This window comes from Saccopteryx leptura, chromosome 2 (genome assembly GCF_036850995.1).
Source record: "Saccopteryx leptura isolate mSacLep1 chromosome 2, mSacLep1_pri_phased_curated, whole genome shotgun sequence".
NCBI classification, from domain to species: domain Eukaryota; kingdom Metazoa; phylum Chordata; class Mammalia; order Chiroptera; family Emballonuridae; genus Saccopteryx; species Saccopteryx leptura.
In genome coordinates this window covers 196,856,508-196,880,701 of record NC_089504.1, presented here as the reverse complement: position 1 = coordinate 196,880,701, position 24,194 = coordinate 196,856,508, and the positions used below count along the sequence as shown (strand labels likewise).

The 24,194-nt window shown below is 38.2% G+C and overlaps 1 protein-coding gene across 2 annotated transcripts in view; it reads right to left on the bottom strand.

Annotated features, from left to right (window-relative positions):
• Window positions 1–20,932, bottom strand: part of MBNL1 (muscleblind like splicing regulator 1) — a 218,835-nt gene extending 197,903 nt beyond the window's left edge. Inside the window, exon 1 of one of the 2 annotated variants that reach the window (XM_066369905.1) lies at window positions 20,824–20,932. The gene's annotated coding sequence lies outside the window, so the exon portion shown is untranslated. The remainder of the gene's footprint in view (window positions 1–20,823) is intronic. The other variant, XM_066369893.1, reaches the window with a different exon arrangement.
• Between the last annotated feature and the right edge of the window lie 3,262 nt (window positions 20,933–24,194).

Genomic DNA, 24,194 nt, shown 5'->3' with positions numbered 1-24,194 from the left:
TAATGTCCTACATCCCTCTCCCTGTTCATTCCACTGTGCGGGCTCTCTCTCTCTCTCTCTCTCTCTCTCTCTCTCTCAGGTTTTGTTGGCTTCTCTTATTTCTTCTTACCTCTCAGACCATGTCTTAAGAAATGCTGTAAAGAAACTTTTTCATAAGAAAAAATGTGTCACATTCATAAATGGGGGCAGTGTCTTCATACACACACACACACCATTTTCTCTTTTCCCCTCTTTGCTGTGCCCGACAGTGTGGCAACTGAGCAATAAGGTCAGAATTTATTTTAACGTCTAAACATAGGTGTCAGTGTGCTGGTTTGGCTATTGCTCCGTAATTCACTTAACACACAATTATTGAGCACTGACTATGGGCCAGGAGCTCTGCATGGCACGGGCGGTCCAGACTTCTGATTCAGACTTCTTCAAGGTGCTCACAGCCTGGTCTAGTTGGTGGAGACCAATGTGGAGAAAGAGAACCTCGCACATTTGAGAGTGTAGCAAATGAAACAATTCAGTAAAATGCAGCAAACTCAGCGCTCTCCTGTGCCAAGCAGACGGCAATGGGGATGGGGCGTGGCCAGGCAGGGCTCCACACACAATCCCCAGCGGCTGGCGAAAGGTAAGATTACCTGGCACATGGTAAGACATCACCGCAGAAAGAATGACACGGGAAAGTGGTGAAGGGCCATTAGACAGACAAGCAACTTAATCACATGAACGCCTTAAAAAAATCGTTGCCCTAGCAACTGGAGGAGAAAGTTTGTTTTTCTTATTTTTCACGCTGCCATTAACCTCCTAATCTCAAATCCAATTACCGACCCTGGGTCTCCCAGACCGCAGACTTCCCGCCCTTGCCATCGGCGAGTCCCAGCCCGGCCTTGCGACTCCCCGCAGTTCCCCAGCCCTTCCACAAGGAATCCTCAACTAGGTGATAGGAGATTATCTGATTAAAGTCATTGGCACTAAAGCGAGAATGAGGTTTAATCCTTTAAAAAGTGTTTGCTTTGACAAAGAATAGTTTGTTAACCCTAATGAACCACTAATTGGCTGTGGAAGGATCCCTCCTCCTCCTCATCTTCCCCACACCAACCTCCTTCTCTTTCTACTAAGGGAAACTGGTGAATTCTGAAATGTTAAAGACTCTAATTACACACATTACCTCTTTGAACCCTCACACGAGGCATATGAGATGATACATTTAAGCCCATCCTACAAACGAGGAGGCTGAAACTAGGACAGGTGTTTGGACTAACAAAGTCAGAAATTCTGGGAGCCACACTCAAGTATCAATTTTTACTTTTTGATACTCCTCAGATGATTCATTGTGCAGCTAAGTTTCCCTTCCACCAAGCTGGAGTTTAAAAAATGAAATTACCTATAATCAATTGTTCCATGTTCTTTTTCAGTAAGTAAAATTTATTTGGTTCTACAGAAAATGTTCTCTGCGGGAAACTTTGAAAAAGAGTTAGGGTTAGAGAGCTAAGATGTTGATGCACCTTTGTTGTGCAACTGGTTGGACATGATTGCTTCTTAGGCAACCAAAATATGTTTCACATTATACCAGGTAAGCATCTGCGCTTGTGGGCTTAGAGAAATACTAGACAAACAAGCCCACACAGAGGATAATCATATATATTCTATAATGCTTAGATTGCTGTTTGCTTAAACGTCTTAGCCTTGTCTCTTTCAAGGAGAATTGTGATCATAAGTGCCTCTTGAGAATAACGTCAAGGTCTCTGAGAGTCACAAGTGTCCTGAGGCACTTTTTTTGAATTTATTTATATTAGATTATAGAATATATGGATGTTGTAGTATACACACACACGTATATATTTTATACATATAGGTTTTTGGAGATAAAACCATTTTTGAAAATTTTAATATACTTTATAACTTCAACAAATAATAGCTAAATCATAATATAAAAAAATTAACAGGACATTTCTCATTTGTATCTCATTTGTAGATGATTTAGAAATCTCAGTCTTTGTAAATGTGCCATCCATCCAAATAACCCTTTTGGTCACACCTGGATGGTCTGAATGCCCATTTTTCTGCCATAAGCTTATCAATGAGTAACTGCTGGCAGGACCTGATCCTATCTAGCTTTCTCGGTGATGAATGTATTATTAGACAACGTTAAACATTCTTTTCCCTTTTCAAACTTTTATGGCCACTGGATTTTCACTCTAAGTCTTTTTGCTATCAATTTTCTTGTCCAGTTCTCAGAGTCCCTAAGCACCTGCCATAATTCTGGCTTTTCCTAGAATCTGAGTCTGTAAGGTGAGCAACAACTAGACCTCCAAGATCTTGAAACATACCATTCAGCAGGTACAATAGCTATGAAACAGTAAATAGTTATAATAAATTAAGTGAATAATAAAAGTATGCTAAGTGTAGAGAAAGAGAATTGTCAACAAATGAATCTAAACTCAAAAGATATGCCTGACCAGGCAGGGGTGCAGTGGATAGAGTGTCTGACTGGGACACGGAGGACCCAGGTTCAAAACCCCGAGGTCACCAGCTTGAGTGCGGGCTCATCTGGTTTGAGCAAGGCTCACCAGCTTGAGCCCAAGGTCGCTGGCTCGAGCAAGGGGTCACTCGGTCTGCCTACGGTCAAGGCACATATGAGAAAGCAATCAATGAACAACTAAGGTGCCGCAACGAAGAATTGATGCTTTTCATCTCTCTCCCTTCCCTTCTGTCTGTCCCTCTGTCTCTGTCACACACACACACACACACACACACACAATTACCATTATTTTTACATGTTTTATTTTTATTGAATTCAGATGCCTAGAATTACAGCCCTGTGAAAGCCATGATAGTACTTAAACCACATGTTTACCCTGCCTGCTTTACTCTTCAGTTTGTAAGATAGACTTCTATCACTGGTGACATGAAATAGTGACTTTATTTCTGTTAAGATGCAGGGTGTTTACCACACAGCCTTTGAGGGCAAGATTGGAAGAAATCTGTGACTGATCATTACTACACTGCCCAATCTGTATTGGGTTTTGGGTGGTGTTGTTTTTTTTGTTTTTGAAGGAGTTAGTAATTACTTTCATTCATTTTCTGGGTTTAATCTTTTAAGGCTATGACAGCTACTGACAAAGCTGGTTTCTCTCCCATACTTTCAGGGAGTATAGCATGTCAACTTTTGAATTAACATGAAAATCCAATAGTGTTATCCTTTGTTTTGTAAAAGTTAAAGGTTCTTTTTTTTTCTTTCTTTCTGTTTATTTTTCTGAAGCTGGAAACGGGGAGAGACAGTCAGACAGACTCCTGCATGCGCCCGACCGGGATCCACCCAGCACGCCCACCAAGGGCGATGCTCTGCCCACCAGGGGGCGATGCTCTGCCCCTCCGGGGCGTCGCTCTGCCATGACCAGAGCCACTCTAGTGCCTGGGGCAGAGGCCAAGGAGCCATCCCCAGCGCCCAATGGAGCCTTGGCTGCGGTAGGGGAAGAGAGAGACAGAGAGGAAGGGGGGGTGGAGAAGCAAATGGGCGCTTCTCCTATGTGCCCTGGCCGGGAATCGAACCCGGGTCCCCCGCACGCCAGGCCAACGCTCTACCGCTGAGCCAACTGGCCAGGGCCTTAAAGGTTCTTTTTAAAAAATCTTTATTCCTGGATATAAATTATTTTTTCTATTCCCAGATACAAAAGGTAATATGTGCTTCTTTTAAATAATGTATCAAGTGCCTTTAATAGGAGTTTATTTGTGTTCAGGTGTCATTGTAAAAATGTTTATGCCTGATTACTCTTGACAAGCAATAGAGCCATAGCTGTAACTCCTGCCCACCGGCTTACTCCCATGCACAATATAACTTCTTTTTACAGCTTTAAGACTCCTACTTTCTTGCAAAAGCACTTTTCTACCTGGTATTTAGTCTCTATAATTAAATAAAGAAGTTAATTGTATGAAAGAGGCTGGCCACTCTGAGTCTCTCTTTTCATGAAGTCATTCTTCTCTAAAGACAGACTAAATTACAGACCAAGTCAGAATAGTTTTTCTCCCTCCTGAAGACTTCCAGTCTTTTTATTATTACACAGACTAGTAGATAGGCCTTGGGAAAGTCTGTAAATAATTTGGCAGGACCCCAAAATACTGAAAATTCTACGTGGACCCTGGGTGGTGTTAACTTTGTTAGATTCAACTTGACCTTGTGGGAAAGGGCAGATTTGGCACTAAATATCCAATTTATATGATACAACCACATCAGTTTTTAGGAAAAGGGAGCACAGAGATGGTACTGGGCACAACTTTGGACATTGTTCTTACCATAAAGAAAGAAGAAGGCAACTCAAATAAATCTATTTAATTTATGACTAAATCACCAGGTAACTAAGGGAAAACACTGTCTACTTTGGAGTTATTGACAGCAGGTATACACATGCTGAATATGACACATAAGCCAGTCTCCATAGGTAAGAGTACATCCTTGGTCTGTTTATATTGTCGACTGCTTTTGGCAATAAGACATATCCACCATCCCCCACCAACTTGGGACAATGGCCTGTGCACGCACCATACTTTTAAAAAGAATCAGGTTAAAAAATGGTGTGTGTGTGTGTGTGTATGTGTGTGTGTGTGTGTTTTCAAAGGCTGCTCTTTTGCCTATGGCCTTGATTCTTGTAAAAGACAGTCTTTGAAGTCTGTTGTTAGGCCCAGGATTCTGGACAATCTTTCTAAGTCTCAGCTTTCTACAAACTTAAAATATCTACCACATAAAACTATGACAATGAATGACATCATAAAAATTAACCTAGGTCAGGCCTTCGAGAAACAATGGTTCTTTCTATTTAAAATAGATAGTAATTATGAATTTAAAATCTAGAATATTTTAAAAAACAAACTCATGCTAAACTTTAGGTCTCTTCTAAATATAAGAATTAAAAACAAATTACAACTTTAAGAAACTTACAGCTCCTCTAACCTAACCAGGTGGTGGCACAGTGGATAGAGTGTCGGACTGGGATGCGGAGGACCCAGGTTCAAGACCCTGAGGTCATCAGCTTGAGCGCAGGCTCATCTGGTTTGAGCAAGACTCACCAGCTTGAGCCCAAGGTCACTGGCTTGAGCAAGGGGTTACTCAGTCTGCTGAAGGCCCACAGTCAAGGCACATATGAGAAAGCAATCAATGAACAACTAAGGTGTCACAACAAAATACTGGTGATTGATGCTTCTCATCTCTCCGTTCCTGTCTGTCTGTCCCTATCTATCCCTCTTTCTGACTCTCTCTCTGTCCCTGAAAAAAAAAAAAAAAAGAAACTTACAGCTCCTCTTTGCAAGATAAGAAACAGATCCTCTTACAGTATTTTTGAATAAATAAATAGGATACAATTAAAAGGGAATCCATGATGTTCCTTGGATCGATAAACAGGAACTTTAGCAACATCACACTTAGTTGGCCAGTGCATAGTTTTCCCTTGACCAACTTTCCTCATCCATTTGATGAGGCAAAACATGAGGAAGACAAGCCAAGCCAAGCAAAAAGTATCTACCACTTTAAAGAAGAGTATATGGTGTACAGCTGCATGGAAACCATCTTCCTAAAACCATAGGTGATTTTTTTAAGTCAGTGTTGGGCAGATAAAATGTATTATGCTCACTTTGTTAAAGATGACACAAGGAGGCCGTTGCCCAGGTGATATTAATGTGTGTTGGGGGCAGGCAGGAATGTTGGAGCCTGGGGGTTGGTTTTGGGATTAAGCCTTTCCCACCCTTTTTGATGTTGGGCGGTACAATCCAATCATGCCTCAGAAGTGTCTTTGTATTAGAGACCTCCCTATTATGTATATTGGATTAAGGGTTTGGATTTCTACACTATAAAATGGGGGCAAAACGAGAGCTTGCCCTCTTGGTTCCTGAGATTTTCAGCAGAGGAGAGAGTAGAGCCAGCAGCGGGAAGAGGCCATGTGGAGGAGGCCAGGAAAAGCAGCCAAGATGGCGGAGTGCTGAGTGAGATGCCAGTTTGTGCAGTTTGTATCTGGGATAAGGAAGGAGATGGGGAACTGAGGAGAATAAGGCTGGTGAGCTAGAAATCTTTGATTCTAGGAAACTCGGATAAGTCAGTAGCTTTGTGAGCACTGAATGTGAATGGATTTTGGAGCCCAGTGTGTATTTTTACTTGCCCGCCGAATGCAAGCTAGAATTAAAGACTATGGCCCATCAGCTTTTGGCTCCGTTGTTTCTTTACCGACTGTCCAAATCCAATGCGAACCTGCATGGGCTGGGTTGCTCTGATGGTGGCCGCGGCTCCTGGCTTTACAGTCAGTAAGAACTGTTGCCACAGCTTAAAAATTTAGTTGTCTAATTGTTTCTTTTAAGTAACACAAATCTAGAGATCCTTCCAAGCATAGCTTCCTTTTTCAGCTTTTACTTTTACCTTGGTGTCTCTCAACTTCCTAGGAAAAAACAAGCTCAGAACTCCAAGAGAGAAAAGAATGATAATGTGTTGTAAGTACGATTTAGTAACCCAGGCTTGGGCCACAGGAATGATGAAATCATCCACAAAAGGGGGAACATTTACACTTGTGAAAGAGATTCTTTTCTAACCGGAGGAACAAAGTCAAATAAGGCAAGAGGAGAGGCAGACTGACTCTGGAGGAGCATCCTTAGCATCCAATTATGAAGGGGGATGATCGTCAAGTTAACCAAATAGAGTAACGTCCCAAGGCCACATGCTCTTTCTGTGCTCCCCTCCCCAATCAACATATGGTACAATTCTTATGACAGAAACCCTGCTACTTTCATATTTCCAACAGATAGGCTACTTGGTTCATCTGTGCACCTGTGGTAAACAGCAGATCAGGAAGTGGCTTCATGTTTTAGGAGTGTTTTCTAATATTCATAAATTGCAGATTTTCATGCATTTATTCTCTCACACATATGCCCTTGGACACCACACAGCATCTCACACTTTACAATAATCTGATGATATGGTGAATCGTCACACCCACATATTTACATGATAGGATAAACTGCATCACTTTAAGGAGCATGTACATCTGTACCATTCCACACTTCCCCAAACTAGTAGCATATGGTTTCCTATCTGGATGTTGTCAGGAACACTCAAAAATTAGTTTCTAAGTTCCTACAACATCATGTCTGCCTGCCTTGGGAAAATTACGATTGTGTTCTTCTCTACCCCACTCATTGTCATCCTTCTAGCACACAAAGTCCAAGGCCACAGTAGTTTTTTCATTGTCAGTTTTTAATGAACCTGGAAATAGAAGCCATACCAGGTGTCATTAGCTATTTTCCCCACTTCTATAAACATTATATTTTTTATCTTTTATATGTATTTTTAAAAGAACTTAAAATTTTATTTTTCAATTGCAGTTACATTCAGCATTTTTTTGTGTAGTTTCAGGTGTGCAGCATAGTGGTTAGACAATCATATACTTTGCAAAGTGCCTCCCACATATTTCCAGTACCAGTACCCACCTGATGTCATACATAGTTATCACAATATTATTGACTATATTCCCTGTGCTGTGCTTGACATCTCAGTGATTATTCTGTAACTATCAGTTTGTACTTAATCCCTTCACCTCTTTGTCATTAACAGTAAGTTACTACTATTAAAAGTGAAACCAGTTGATGTTGCAAGGGTCCCTATTGTCATTGTCACTGTAACACGGAACCAGCTATTAACTCTGGAGCTGTTTCTCTAGTCTTTTCTGCTTTATACCTTTGCAAAAGTGACAGTACCTGATGACCTCCTTACCAGACATTAGTGTACCTATTTCCAATGGCTATAATTCAGGTCAATTATTCCATAGTAAAATACCTGAAAATTTTTAAGTTGGCAAATTTAAATATTAGTTGAGCCCTTTTCACTGTTATCAAACCCTCAGCAAATTAAGGGAATGAAGAGGCAAGAAAATACAGTTAATCTTTAAAGATAAATTCAGCTTATCTGAAAATTCTCTAAACATAATAATTCATCTTCTAAGAAAGCTTCTGTTAGTCAAATAAGTTTGTAAATATGTTATATATGTTTGCTCGTTTATAGTTTGCAATGGGTGTGGGAGACAGGCTGTAAACTGGCAAGGTCCTTATAGCCTAAGGCTTAGTTTTAAGACTAAGCCTATCCCCCCTTTTAATACTAAGATCTTTTCAACATCCTTCTAATACTAAGATCTTCTCAAAACTTAAACTTTTCCCCACACCCTTGACTGTTGCATGATGTGAGGTGGTGCACTCTTATGAAGAATCCCATTTATGCCTCAGATAAGTAACTTTGCATCAGAGATTTCCTTATTTGTATATTGGCTTAAAGATTTTAATTTCTACACTATAAAATGAAGCAGACCGGGGGCACACTCACTCAGATCCTGTCATCAGCATTGCAGAGGAGAGGCAGCCAAGATGGCAGAGTGCTGAAGGAGAAGCCAGTTTGTGCAGAGTTTGTGCAGAGAGAAGGAGATGGGGAACAGAGGTGAATAAGGCTGGTTGGACCTTTGATGCTAGGAATACTCAGATGAGTCAGTGGCTTTGGGAGCCCTGAATGGAAAGGGAAGTGTTTTCCCACTGTGTGTATATCTCCCCTGCTGGGTGCAAGCTAGGATTAAAGGTAATGGCCCACCAGTTCTTGGCTCCATTGTTTCATTACAGTCAGTCCGAATCAAATGTGAACCTGTATGGGCCAGGCTGCTGTGATGGTGGCTGCAGCTACTGGCTTTACAGCTTCTCACCTATTTAGTAATTCCTGCCTCTCTTCAAACAACAGTTTTTCCTGGCTTATGTTAAACACAAATAATGAATGGTCCATTCATTGCATTCCTCTCCCCAATTCACACCAGCATATGTACTTGCAAATATTTGATCATGACATACAACACCTTTTCATGGTCTACAACCTACGTGACCTGGCACATTGTTACCTCTTTAGTTTCATATCTCTTTATTACCCTCTGAGACTTGGACTCTTCATGTCTGCTTCTCAAATATGCCAGGCTTGATCTTGCCTCTGCACTTCTCATCACTCTTTCTGTTCCTCTCTTTCTAAAATTCTCTGAACAGCACTCCAACCTTTTCATCATTCAGGTCTTAGCTTAACAATTAGCCTTCTGAGAGGCCACCCTGGAAGGCCAGCTGGTGAAGATATTTCCCTTCTCTGTCTCTTGGTCCTTTTACTTTGCTGAATGTTCTTCATGTTGCTATCATCATCTGAAACTTCCTTTTTAAACATTTACTTGTTTGCTGGTTTACTCATTGTCTCTCCTTACTAGACTGAAGTTCAGTTCCTTCAGGGTAGAGATTTAATCTTATCCATCACCGTTTCCCTGACTCTAGGTCGGTGACAAACGCATAATGCTTGGTATAGAAATACATGAACAAATGCATTCCAAAATGACAACAGCGCCTTCCAAAAAAAATTAGAACCCTCTCCTCATACAACCTACTTCCTGAGAAGAACCGCAAAGTCAGTCACCAAATATCTCCTCTTGTCGGACCAGAGAAGAGCGAAAAAAGTGGCTCAATATTAATTGCAAGTAGTATGAAAATATCCTCTGAGTTCTTTGATTTATTTTTGAAAAGGTTTTGAAAATGTATTTGTAAAGCCAGTATCCATGGCCACCATCACAGCTGCCTGGCCTGTGCAGGTTCACATTTGTTTCGGACAGACGGTAATGAAAAATGGAGCCAAGAACTGGTGGGATATTAGCTTTAATCCTAGCTTGCACCCAGAGGGCAAGAAATACACACAGTGGGAAAACACTTCCCTTTCCATTCAGGGCTCACAAAGACACTAACTTATCTGAGTTTCCTAGAATCAAAGGTGTCTAACCTCACCAGCCTTATTCACCTCCGTTTTCCATCTCCTTCTTTCTGCACAAACTCTGCACAAACTGGCTTCTCCTTCAGCACTCTGCCATCTTGGCTGCTTCTCCTCTCCTTCACATGGCCTTTCTCTGCTCTCCTCTCTAATGCTAATCTCAGGAACCAAGAGAGAGCAAGCTTCTGGTCTGCCGCATTTTATAGTGTAGAAATCAAAACCTTTAATCCAATTTACAAACAAGGAAGTCTCTGATACAAAGTCACTTAGGGTGAGGAAGGCTTAGTCTTAAAACTAAGCCTTAGGGTGTAACAACCCTGCCTGCTTACAGCCTGTTCCCACACCCAATGCAAACTATAAGTGAGCAAACATATATATCATATTTACAACTTATTTGACCAACAGTATTGTTCCAAATCTTTTCCACCTGATGAAAATTTTGATGTTTCAACTTTAAAGCTGACTTTCCCAGGGAGCCTTGTGTCATCACTGTCCCTGGAAGTATAACTCAATTATTTTGATGTCTCAAGTGACACCTTAATTTTTCATATTGAAAATTCATTTCTTTTCATATTTTTTGTACCAGAGTATAAGACATTTGAGGCAGGAGCTGCACCATATAACCTGTAGATCGACCACAGTTTTGCCTGCTTTACTTCTCAATAAATTAAATGGTAGAGGCAGAATAATACTATGATAAAGGTCCAGTTTAGAGATGGGCTCACCTGCATCAGTTTTGTAACCATTCTCAAGCTATCTTTCACTCTCTCAATGTATTTTTACTTTGTAAAATTTTTTTTTCAATTACACTTGACATTAAATATTATTTTATATTAGTTTCAAGTATACAGCACAGTGGTTAGACAACTATATACTTTACAAAGCATTCCTCCTTATCTCCTTATAAGTCTAGCACTCACCTGGAACCATACATACTTATTCTAATATTATTTACCATATTCCCCCTGCTGTATTTTATTAGACTTTTTAAAAAAATCTATGAAGTGGAATAATAGTATTTATTTTATAGGGTTGGTGAGGGTATTAAATTAGTTAATCATGGGAAGCACCTGATGTAAAATGATATTTAAAAATGGCACCAAAATATAGTACTAAGAATAATACCAAACTCTGATATCAAGAAACTTAAAGCTATTATTATCATATTAACATTGTCATTATTATCATTATGATATCTTTATTATTTCGGATCTAATACTCTCAAAAACCAAGTCATGTTTATAACTTTAAACTTGATATGTGGGCACAAAATAGACAGTTTCCCTGTAGTAGCTTTATAATCCACTTCAAGACCAAAAATAGAATCAAGAAATAATTACAAAACAATATGTGAACTATATGCACAGCCGTGAGCCCAGCACAGGCAGATGGTTAATCAGGAAAGGATTCTGAAAGGAGATTGCTCTTTCATCTGGCTGGAAGAAAGCAATGCACCCTAACTGGCAAAGAAGGGTGTTTCTGGGAACTGAGGGCAGAGGCAGGGGCATCAGTTGAGACGCAAGGGCAGCAGAGCACAGCGATTTGTGCTCAGGATTCGGGGAGGCTAGCAGTAGCCACTCTGAAGTCACCTCTTTTTAGCTCCATGGAAAAGAGCCAACACAGAAAAAAGGAGAACTTCTCGGTCTATTTGTTGTCACTGGGGCCATTTCTTTTTGTTTGTTTCAATTCCTTTCACTTAATTGTAACAGAAGTAACTGTTAAGTGCAGGGTAATTTAGAGCACTATCCTTACCACAGCCTCTTCCAGATGAGCTTGGGAGATAGTTGTTGTTTTTTTTATTAAGCCTACTTTTGTTGTGAATGAGGCTCAGAAATGTTGAAGCCTCCTACTTAATCATCATGTGTGAGTACCTACTCTGTGCCATGCATTATTCTAGGTACTGAAGCTATAGCATGAACTAAACAGACCAAATCCCTACCTACCCTCATGGAATTTACATTCAAGTGGGAGAAACAGGCAATAAATAATTGAATAAAAAAATAAAAATTAAAAATTTATGTAATATTAAGTGCTTTCAAGAAAATTAAAATGGCCTGACTGGGCAGTGGCGCAGTGGATAGAGCTTTGGATTGGGATGCCGAGGACCCAGGTTCGAGACCCCGAGGTCACCAGCTTGAGTGCGGGCTTATCTGGTTTGAGAAAAATCTCACCAGCTTGGACCCAAGGTCGCTGGCTCGAGCAAGGGGTTACTCAGTCTGCTGAAGGCCCGCGGTCAAGGCACATATGAGAAAGCAATCAATGAACAACTAAGGTGTCGCAACAAAAAACTGATGATTGATGCTTCTCATCTCTCTCCATTCCTGTCTGTCTGTCCCTATCTATCCCTCTCTCTGATTCTCTGTCTCTGTAAAAAAAAATAATAATAAATAAATAAATTTTAAAAAAAGAAAATTAAAATGGATCCTGGCTGAGTAGTGTAAGGTATTTTTCCCCACTGAGAAGGAAGGAAGGGGCTGGAGCCATGAAGTGTGGAATAATAAAAGGCTTTATTGAGTACAGCTCACATCCTGCCTGACGAGGTCCTCTGGTCCCAGGGACAGAGACCAGAGGAGTCACAAGGAGTGACCCGTGTGAGAGATATTTAAAGAGTCCCTAGGGTGGTCGAGCTAATATGACGTGGTGAAATCTCACTGGCTGGCAGATGGTCGCTATTTTCCAAAAGGCTCCTGGGAAGTTTCTTTTGGCACACTTGGTTGTGAACAGTCCTAGCCAAAGTTCCTGGGTCTGAGTTCCCCACATGACCATCCCCCATTATCCGCCGACCTTACAAGTAGTGCTGTTGGTTAGAGTGTCATCCTGATATGCCAAAGTTGTGAGTTTGACTCAGATCAGGGAACATATAAGAATCAACCAACAAATGAGTAAATAACTGGAGCAACAAACTGATGCTTCTCTGTTTCTCTCTCTCTCTCTCTCTCAAATCAATAAATAACAATTTAAAAAAGAGAAGAAAATGCAGTACAAGGACAGAGAATGACTAGGCCAGGGACACTAACACTAAATTGGTCATAGAACACCAATGTCCCTTTGGAGGAACATCTGAGATCTGAACCAAGAAGAATTGTGTCACAGTAATTAATGTGTGTGGGAAGAGTGCCAAGAGGTAAGAGCTTGTGCAAAATCCCTGAATCAGAAAGGAAGTTAGAATATCCTAAGGGCAAAATGAGTGGAACCAGAGCTCAATGAATAAAGGGATGAGAGAGGATATGACAGAGGAGATGTAGGTGGAGGCCAGGACATGAAACCAGTAGGGAGGAATTATTTTTTATTTTTTATTTATTCATTTTTAGAGAGGAGAGAGAGAGACAGAGAGGGATAGAGAGGAGAGAAAGACAGAGAGAGAGAGAAGGGGGGAGGAGCTGGAAGCATCAACTCCCACATGTGCCTTGACCAGGCAAGCCCAGGGTTTCGAACCGGCGGCCTCAGCATTTCCAGGTCGACGCTTTACCCACTGCGCCACCACAGATCAGGCCAGTAGTGAGGAATTTGAATTTTATCTCAATTAAAATAGTCATAGGGGGAACTCAAGAGTTAAAATTTTACCTTCAATAATGGTGATTTTGGTTATGATCAGTGGGGCTTAATGTAAATAAAAGCTTTGTTCCAGGAGCTGGGACACCTGAACAGACCTACACGACTTAATGAGATCTATACGTAATACACTTTTGTGCCCCAGGCGATCTGTGAGCAATCCACCTTTGTGCCCCAGGGGACTACTAGCAATGCCTTTGTGTTACAAGGATGGACCACCCACTGACTATGATCCAATTAACTTTGACTATGATCTTATTAACTCTCCCTTGAAATTCCAAAACCCTTACCCACCCTTTTCTTCCCCTTTAAAAAGGTTGGCTAAGGGATTGGGGGTTGAGGTGATTTGAGAATATAACCCCTGTCCCCTCAGATTGCCAGCCATCTGAATAAAGTGCCCATAAAGATCCAATCTCTGTCTCCATTTATTTGGCTGACTTGGTGAGAGGCAACATGGACTCTGATATTTCCAGTTTCAATAAGAAGCCATTAGCCTGACCAGGCAGTAGTGCAGTGGATAGAGTGTCAGACTGGGATGCAGAGAACCCAGGTTCGAGACCCTGAGGTCACCAGCTTGAGCGAGGGCTCATCTGATTTGAGCAAAGCTCACCAGCTTGGACCCAAGGTCGCTGGCTCAAGCAAGGGGTTACCTCACACTGCTGTAAGCCCCTGGTCAAGGCACATACAAGAAAGCAATCAATGAACAACTAAGGTCTCGCAATGAAAAACTGATGATTGATACTTCTCATCTCTCTCCATTTCTGTCTGTCTGTCCCTACCTATCCCTCTCTCTGACTCTCTCTCTGTCCCTGTAAAAAGAAAAAAAAAAAAAAAAAGCCATTAAAATTTTTTTAGAAAGAAGTCACATAATCTGACTTATAGTTTCAAAGTCATGCTGTTAAGAATGCAAAAATAGAAAAAGAGAAACTTCTGAGGAGGTTACAACCAGAAGGGGAATAGTAGTGTCTCACCTGTGCTCAAGATGGTAGAAGGGGTGAGCCCGGTCAGTTTGGATAAATTTTGGAAACAAATATATTGACAAACATACTGATAAGCAGGAAGGAACCAATGATGCTTTTGAATTAATTAACTGGGTATAAGATGATGCCAATTACTGACCAAAAAACATTGGGGATGGATCAGAGAAGGGAAGACAATAAGGAGTTTAATTGTGGTCATGTTGACTTTGAGATACTTGTTAATGTTTGAGGTACGAGTCCAGAAATTGGAAAAAAGTTACTGAGGGAAGGACCATTCTGGAATCACTCACATAAAAGTGTGAGAATTTTTCCAGTGCTTATGAACTACATAAATTCATGATTGTTTTTTTCCCTTACTTTCCTTATTTAATTATGTGATAAAATATTCACATTTAACTTAATAAAATAAAAACCCTCTGGAATAATAAATTGATAAGGTTGACCAAATATAGTACCACAGATATCTACTTTCTTATCTGAAATTTTAAGTTTCTGGAATGCCCAAGAAGGTATTTGTCTTTAGACTAAATGTAGGTTGAATAGAATTAAAATATAAAGATAGAAGTTCATCCAATAATTCAGTTATTTCTGGATTATGTCATAATGTTTGAATTAGGACACACAAAGTTTATTTAATGAAAATGGTTGGGGCAAGAAACATTTAATTTTTATGGCTTATGGTGAGGGTAGGGGAGAAGATTAAAGTAAACCAGTTTTACAAATATATAAAATTAAATGAATAAGAATGCAAAATGAAACAAAATATGCTAAAACTGCAAACAGGCTGAGAAAAGTGAAACCACTAGTATTTCTAATGGATACTATGATAGCCCAGAACAAAAGAAAGAACAAGGTAGGAGGGTGGGAGAGAGGGAGGAAGGGAAATAGGGAGGAAGGAAGGGAGAGAGGGAGGGAAGAAAAAAGGAAGGAAGAAAGATTTCATCCAAGTAACTTACAAACACAGTATTTGATGGGGTTTGGGTGTGTGGGGTACACACAAACCCTGCATTCTTTTTCCGTAGGTTTGTTTATTGTAGTAATTTTGTGTAAAGCAATTCAGAAGTTATTTTAGATGTATTATAGAGTTGAGCAAATGAGTAAGCATGATGATGTTAGGACCCAGGGCTCACACTAGATAAAGGAGCACACGAATATGAAATAAGGGAGGGCACATAAGAACCCAGTGGGGATGAAATGGAATTGGAGGTATCAGATGAACTTATCATGTCCAAAATATGTGTATGTATATGTATATAAATGTTTTACATATACAGGCATATGCATTTGTGTATGCACATTTGTATGTTTGTATGTGTGTATGTATCAATATTTTTCTGTGAAAGGGTCAGGAAGAAAAATTACCCCAGGGGCAGCATCCTGATACCTAAATCTTAGCCTCTAACACCATTCCCACTACAAGAAATGAGAAATGAATGATCGCAGGGGTGGAACTAGGTAAGTACCAGGTCAGCAGTTTTTTTATGCCACAAAGTAATCAGTGCTTACTGATATGATGGAGGCAGGCCAGAAAGACACAGAAGCTGGAATGGGCTCCCTTCATCAAATACAGACACTTGGAGCACCAAAATAATTAAGGCAGTAATGAATTATAAAAGTCTGAAAAGACAGAAATTTAGTAACGAATAGATACATACATGAAGGGAAAGGAGTTCTTTTGCTTACAGTAGAAGGCAAAAGATTGATACAAATATGCAGGGAATCCTGGAGTTAAAATATCATTTTGTAACGATGATAACAAAGACTGTATCAGACAAAAGCATCAATTAATACTAAACCCAAGGGGAAATTTCTCATAAGGAGCCATAATTATCAAATGGAGAAATCAAGCACCACCTTGATGAAGCAACCAAAATTAACACCATCAATGTGGGACAGATGAGCATCCTGTGCTTGATATTATAGCCTGAGAGGAAACATCATCACCTATGCAATATTCTAGCAGAAAATACATAACAACCATCTAATCACGAGGGACTGTCAGACAAATGCAAAACAAGACAAATTTTGTTAAAAAGTAAGGAGTTGGTGAATAGACTATTCTCATTAAAATTTTCAGTTTCACAAAAAACAGAAATTATGTGGAAGTGTTCCGGAATAAAGGAGGCTAAAGAGACATTGCAGATAAATGTATACTGACTCTAGGCTAGATCCTTTTCTGAAGGAGAAAATATCATCAAGGGTGTTATTAGATGAGTAGTAAACTAGAATATGGACAAATTAGGTAAAAATATAACACCCATGAAATTTATGAAGTAAATCATTGTATATAACCACTATGTAATATATTACCTCTATTTTTAGTAATAAGACACTAAAGTATAAAGGCTTATGTTGTTTATAAATTACCCTCAAGTGGTTCAGAAAAGAAATTATGAAGATAAAAGATATAAAGATTGGATTATAAAGTAATTGTGGTAAAAAATTAAGATTAGGTAAATCATGTAAGGATATATGGGTGTCTATTTTATTATTTTTATTTCACAACTTTTTTGAGCTTAAAATTATTTCTAAATTTAAAATAAAGTATTACAACTGTCTCTAGTGAGTACTTTACAAAATCCAGTGCCATCAGATATATGCTTTATTTTACTAAAATAAAAAAGTCTAATATCATGGAAAATGGTTTTTGTCTCTCCTCTAATTCATATCTGTTCACAAAACAGAAAAAGAATAAAAGTATCTGCTTAAATTTTTTTCTTATGAAAAGTGAAAATAAGTTCAATTTAGGCATAAAGAAAAATTCTACTAATTTTCTTTTTCAGAAAGAGAATGAACTGGTGATGTTTTTCAAGATCATATTACTATTTATATTCTTTTCAAATAAGATAAATTTTGAGAATGTGATGACCAGTGCATACATAAAACACTAAAAGTTCATGATGAAATATCTATAAAGTAGAAAAATAATGCAATGTTACTTTTAACACTAGTTTACAGAGCAGTGTTAGTAGGCTAATATTTTCTGACCTATTGTCCATGGTTCCAATATTAATGAATGGTTTTAATGACATTTAAAAAAATTTTAGATATAGGCCTGACCTGTGGTGGTGCAGTGGGTAAAAGCGTCGACCTGGAACACTGAGGTCAACGGTTTGAAACCCCAGGCTTGCCTGGTCAAGGCACATATGGGAGTTGATGTTTCCTGCTCCTCCCTCTGTTCTTTCTATCTCTTTCCTCTCTCTGTCTCTTTCTCTCTCTGTGTCTTCTCTCTCTAAAAAAATGAATAAATAAAATGTAAAAAATAAATAAAAATTTTAGATTTAAAAATACAAATTTATTGTATTATTGAAAATTTCCTCGGAATACCAAAAAATTAAAACCTATTTCCTGTACATGTGTTGAATGATGAAAAAGAAAAAAAGCTGAGAGGAATTTGGAAAACATTGATTCTAAATGCCTACCCAATTTTAGTTCATGTACAATGATAAAAATATCAATGATGTCAGGCACATGTTGGAAATTTATAGTAATGCTCAAATAACAAATTATTTACATTTTAAAGATTAAAATATTACAGTATTTATATTTTGTAATTACAGATGTAAAAACTGACTTCATTTAATGTTATTTTTAAAATGGAAATATGCAGAAATGTAAAAGTACTTGCATTTGTCCTTTATATTGGCAGAAATTATTTCTCATATAGAAATGAGATGCATATTCCATCTTACAGAGTACATGAACTGACACAGTGCATATTTTTATGAAAACAACTTTCTATTTAGTTAATATATATTTTTATTACTATATTAAATATGAATATGCTCCCCGTGGCACTTATTTGGAAATTATATCAATTAAAAACAAATAGTTTAATGAATGTAGGTAGACACAAATTTGTTTTTAAAACACAGGAAGACCCACATTATTTAGATTTAGAGAATTTTTGTTTCTGAATTCCACCCCTCTTAGTCTGCACCCAGACCATAATCTTTCTTTCAGGCAATAAACCCTCTTGTCTTTATTTTTGTAAATAAGAAAAGATCCAATAGGATGAAAAATAAAATAAAACAAACAAGCAAACATTTTAACCTTTCAAAAGTTCTTTTGGAAGTTCTATCATTTATGTCAAAAACAAATAGCATAGTTGTTTCAAAGTGAAATTGATATTTGAAAGGTAATGTATTTGCTGGGCTGGGATAGAGCCCACAATAAGCAGCTTGAACAGGTGAGAAGTTCACACCCTGAAGGAGGGAGACACCACTACACTGTGAGATTAGCTGTATCAGCCCTGAATATGAAAAGTGTGACAGGTTCCCAGCAAGATCACCCACATGTTGTGGTCAGCCATGCCTTATGAAGACAGATGCAAAAGTTTATAATGCTATTATACAGCAGTCACTCAGTCTCAACCTTTGTTAGATTCAAGGAAAATGTCTTTGTGTGTCACACGAATATAATCTTAATGAAACAGTAAAAAAATGTATCTATAGTTCAAAAGTCAAATTTTATGTTTTCCAGCAATAAATTCTAAACACTACCATAGCTCATTTCACTTTAAAAATTTAGATTTCAGAGCAGGTCTTAAATGCTTTTTCTTACAACAGTATGTGAAATAAGCATATGCAATGCGTTCCCTGTTGTAACAATGACAAAATGGCGCCTTCGATATTCTTTATGTCTGAGAAATGCAGCCAGATAGGCATTAATTTTTTTTTTTTTGTATATATAATTTTCTCAAAGACAGGACAAATTTTAAACTTATTTCCTATGATCTAGAACTAGGCTATTCATTCAGAAACGTTACTACATCTCAACAGCAACAACATCGGCACATCTGTTTTGCCAGCAAGATGGCATTTTCTCTACTGCTTCGCCCTTTATCTGTTACAGTGGTGATCAGTTGAAACTGGTCTTCTTGGGCTCTGTTTTCTCTTGGTTGGTATTTGTTATGCAGTGCAATACCACACTATGTGCAACATACTTGCAGTGCTTAATAATTCATGATAAAAAAAATCCTCATACTTAAAACTCTGGACATTTAAAAATACTTCTATTATTTTTTAAAAAGGTATTAAAATGGTACTGTTGTAAATAACATAATCAAGTTCTGATGGAATTAGTTGTGTTTAATTAGTGCGTGATATATAAGATGAGACTGCACAATTTTGATGGATTTCTCATAATTATCAACTTAATTTAAAAAATGTTATTCTAGTAGGGAATGTCAAACTTGAATCAATAGTGCATTTCTTGAATTTATAATACTAACAATTTGCTTTCCTTCTTCTATAATCTCTCGTTCTGGCACCCTGCTTCAAAAAACCCTATTTTCCAGGTAGGTAATAGAGCCAGTATGATAGCACTATTTAGCAAAATTCATAAAAATCAAATCCATTTTTTGATGGAACAATGCAAACTTTCTTTTCTGGAAGCTGTGAGATTTTTATTCTAATTAAAAAATAAATTAATTAAGCATTCAAATCCTGTATTACTTGGGATATTTATCTTACCAAATCTCACACAGCAAACGTAACGTGTGTCACCTCCTCAAAATGAGGAGCTAGCAGCAAACTGTCCAAACTCCCATGTGTATAAACAGAATAGTTCACTTACTGCATTAAAAAAAATGTATTAAACACTGTAATGTTTATATCAAAGCATAAGGAAACCAACTGGTTTTGGAAGGAAAATTTAACCTTGCTAAATAATTAATATAATTGTATTAAACAATTAATATGTATAAGCATTGCTCTACATTGGCATTTTCAGAAAAAAAATTTCTACTGGATTTAGATTATTTTAGCATTTCACTAATGGGATCAGTTTTTTCTTAATTGGATCTCCTATTATGAATCCAAATGATTTTTGTTTTAATTCTTGGTCTATTTTTAAGCATTATAATTGTAAATTAAATTTATTAAGAGAAAGATGAGTTTCCAAAATTGGATTTACTTGTCTTATTTAGGTTTTAAAATCGTACTCTCTGCACTGCATATTGCTTTTTAAAAAGTATTTAAATAATGTGATGATATGAAAAATAATACTGGAATGTCACTTTATAAATAATACAATATATTTTGGCAGGGCGTAAAAAACAAATGCAACAGTGTCTTTTACCTGGATAATATTCAGTTCTTAAAAAGCAAAATTAACAAAAGGGTATATGTAGGAGAATTTAAAAATGTTAGGAATAAATGGGAGCTAGGAGAAGAAAAAATTTTTAAAAAATAATTAGTAATCCAAAAAATCTTTCAGCATAAAATTTTTGTAAAACTGTGAAAAACAAAGCATGTTTCATTTTGCAGTTAAAATAACTTGAGATAAGTAATCAATTTAAAAGTCTTCAGCTTTTTAAAAGGTTGTCTGTGAAGTTGAAACTTTGTAAATGTTCTAAACTTTTTCACTTAATATATAGACTACTCACTTGAGAGAGGTATCAGATTTACCTTATTTGTATCCAGCCAGCATTTAAATTGTTGTTCTGTAAATAGTAATCCAAATAATAAAATAAAACAGCAAGTAACAGTATCTTCTTACCTCTTATTTACAGTTGCTTGTTAAGCTGCTTAAATAGTTGCCTAAGACTCCCAGCACCTCAGAGAGCTCTGTTCTCTCCTCAGCTTTCTCCTCGAGTAGTTTTTTCCTCTGCAAAAGGGTAGTTTACCAAAAGAGGAAGTTGTGAAACCCCAGAGTCATTATGCTTAATAAATGCTATGGAAATGAAAAGTTATTCACAAACTTTATATTTGGAATCACGGAACAGGCTATCATTTGTGTGGGTATACATATATAACTAATGTAGACACATTTATATATGTAAGCAAATTTTAGGAAAGTTCTTAAAGTCTATACTTGAATAAATAATTCTCATTTACATAAGAAAACCCGTTGTGTGTAGTTGAGTAATTATTATAGAAAACTAGAAAATAGTGCTCTACGAAGAAGAAAACTGTCAAGCTGATACACGAGGAATGAAATTACTTTTATAAGGCTAATTAATTTCAAGTCTTTGGAGTATGACCTAAATTCTAATCTGACTACAGACATCTTGTAAAAAGAAAAAAATATTACTTCAGTAAACAGGCATTTTCCTGGAATCTGGGTAGTGGTTTCTTACCTATAAGGCTTAAAACTTCCTTTCTCATAAGTAGTTGCCTGTTACAACATAGATAAAGCATTGCAAAACTGAAACTGTTCTTATCCATGTGTTATGGTCTCTCTCAACTTCAGCCACAGGAACAAAAAACAGGTGCACCTTCTGCCATGCTGAACAGTTAACTGGGTAAGTTTCTAACAGGCTGGAGCACTTAAAGAACTTTTATGGGACTATAGGGACAACGGTCAAAAAAGGGTATAAAACAGTTGTTCCAAGAAAATACTATTGCTAACATCAAATAAAAGGAAATGCTCATGTATGTACTTCTTCCTGGTCACTGCATTATAGAAGCAAATGAGTAGCTGCAGTTTGTGTGTGGCAGTCTCTCCGTCCTCCCTTTGCTTGTTGGGGAAGAGGAAGAAAGTGGCTTGTGAGAAAAACTTAATCGTTATGCAAACATCCATACAGTGTAAGAACCACTCTGTGGGCTTTAGAAACCAGGGTATTATCAGGCTTCCACTTTCTGCCTTGTACTGCAACCTACTTTCAAAGGGGTGATAAAGTGGAATTAGGGATGATTAAAAATAGAAACATTTTCCACTTCATCTAAACTCACACTTAATGTGAATTTGCAGCAAGTAAAAATAAATGAACAAACAATACTAAGAAAGCTGTATACACACACACACACACACACACACACACACACACACGAAACAACAACCAAAACACCCCCCAAAAAACTCCAAGAAAGAATATATGCACCCCTGTGTTCAGTGTAGCATTATTTACAATAGCCAAGATTAGAAAGCAACTCAAATGTCCATCAGTAGACGAGTGAATAAAAAAGCTATGGTACATATACACAATGGGATACCACTGGGCAGTAAAAAAAGAAGGAAATCTTACCTTTTATGTCGGCATGGATGGAGCTGGAGAGCATTATGGCTAAGTGAAATAAGCCAGTCAGAGAAAGACAAGTACCATATGATTTCACTCATATGTGGGAACCAATGAACAAAATTAACTAACAAGCAAAATTGAGACAGATTCATAGATAAGAGAGCAGGCTGACAGCTGTCAGGTGTGGGGGTTTGGAAGATGGGTAGGGGTAGGAGTGTGGTGGGGGGATTGAACAAAAAAAAGGAAAAGAAAGATTAAAAACTCATGGAACCAGACAACAGTGTGGTGATTGCCAAGGCAGAAGGGGTGGGGGAAGTTGCAGGAGGATGTGGGGGGTAAATGGTGAAAGATGGAGCCCTGACTTGTGGAGATGAACACACAATACGGTGTACGGTAGATGTGTTATGGAATTGTGCACCTGAAACATGTATAATTTTGTTACACAGTGTCACCTCAATAAATTCACAAAAAGGATAAAAATCAACCAGCATGCCATCAATATTAAATTTGAAGTGCATTCTTTAGTGAGACACTTGTAGCAAAATGCTTGAAGAAGTAGTAATGTGAATAACATTGGTTAGATTGTATGCACTTTGAGAAAATTTTAATATTTTATTTGAGTATCATTGTAAAACTAGGCCCATCTCTCTTTCCCCAAAGACACAGGCTCACTTTTGGATGCGTAATGCTCAATATCTTGTATATTAATGAGTTTCCTCAGTACTGTATTTTCATCCCTTTTAATTGTATGTTGGATACATAGCTGTCTCTCTAAATGACTCCTTCCAGGCTGGTATGTCTGCGCAGACTTCCTACATCTTAAAAATGCTCCTGTGACTGACCTGCTCTCTTTGAGAAAATTGTCAACACTGACTTTCTTCAAGTCCTCATAGTGTGTGTGTGTGTGTGTGTGTGTGTGTGTGTGTGTGTATGTGTGTGTTAGAACATATAAAAAGAAAATTGAGCATTTTTATACCATTTTAAAGTGTATTGTTCAGAGGCATACATACATGCATATTGTACAACAACCACCACCATCCATTTCCAGGTATTTTTCATTCTTTCAAATGGAAACTCTGTACCCATTGGGCAGAAACTCCACACTCTCCCCACCGCTCACCCTGCCTCTGGCACCTCCCATTCTATATTCTGTCTCTTTGAATTTGATTACTCCAGGTACTTCATATAAGTGAAATCATAGAATATTTGTCCTTTGTAAGGTTGAATTATTTTCTGTGATATGTATGGACCACATCTGGTATATCCATTCATCCTTTTTTTTTTTTTTTTTTTTTTTTTGTATTTTTCTGAAGTTGGAAATGGGGAGGCAGTCAGATTCTTGCATGCACTCGACTCAGGATCCACCCGGCATGCCCACCAGGGGAAGATGCTCTGCCCATTTGCGGCATTGCTCTGTTGCAACCAGAGCCATTCTAGCACCTGAGGCAGAGGCCATGGAGCCATCCTCAGTGCCTGGGCCAACCTTTCTCCAGTGGAGCCTTGGTTGCGGGAGGGGAAGAGAGAGACAGAGAGGAAGGAGAGAGGGAAGGGTGGAGAAGCAGATGGGTGCTTCTCCTGTGTGCCCTGGCCTGGAATTGAACCTGGGACCTCTGCACGCCAGGCCGACGCTCTACCACTGAGCCAACCAGGCAGGGCCCATTCATCCTTTGGTAAACACTTGGGTTTTGCCACCTTTTGGCTCTTGTAAATAACACTGTTTTGAACGAGCATGTCTCAGTATCTGTTTGAGTCTCTGCTTTCAATTCTTTTGGATGTATATTGTTACATCCCAGGAGACAGACCACAGCAAACCCAAAGTGAATTTTGTAAGTTTTATTGCAAACCTGCACAGGGACTGCAGGCAACCCACCCAAGGGAGCACTGCAGTCCCAGCTTCTAAAATGGCTCC